Raw genomic sequence first — 653 nt, 5'->3', positions numbered from 1 at the left:
GGGGTACGGGAATTTTTTTTTTCAGAGATGTCAAGGGGTACGGGCAGTGAAAAAGGTTAAGAACCACTGCACTAAGGAATCAGAATGGTCTAGATTTTTCTTTCTAGAAGCACTTGTAATCTACTATCAACAGACAAGTGGAATCCCCTACCTTACTCCCCAGCATGAAGCCCCTCCCTAGGACTTATAGCCCTCTCAACTACAACAACACACCTTCCAACCACACCGATACCCAAGTCTCTCTACGTCGTTCCGCCAGTCATAGAGTAGAATATTTGGCCCTCACCAGACACTTGCGCAACGCTGAACTTCTGAACTCCAACGGACATTTGTCCTACAGTGACAAATTTCCCCATCATCATACACTTGCAACGTGACCTCCCCCCTCGTCTTATGTTGTGACCTCACCCAAAGCTTTCTTTCTATGTATATTATGTCTTGCATCCTCTGCTTCTATTACTTTGAAAATGCTAATTGCGTTTAGCGAAGCGTCTGTATATTCTTACTCAACAATAGTTCCTAATGTCTACTGGAAATTCATTATTCTGTCAGTCCTGTGACCAAAAATTGACTTTCAGAAGACTTGAAAGTCTACTCAGGAAGCTTTGTAGCGCCAAATGCGCAGTTGTATTTAACAAAACATGTTTAAAAGA

The sequence above is a fragment of the Oratosquilla oratoria genome, chromosome 41 (genome assembly GCF_046742065.1).
Source record: "Oratosquilla oratoria isolate Oo_2021 chromosome 41, ASM4674206v1, whole genome shotgun sequence".
Taxonomy (NCBI): domain Eukaryota; kingdom Metazoa; phylum Arthropoda; class Malacostraca; order Stomatopoda; family Squillidae; genus Oratosquilla; species Oratosquilla oratoria.
This window is presented reverse-complemented; position numbering follows the sequence as displayed.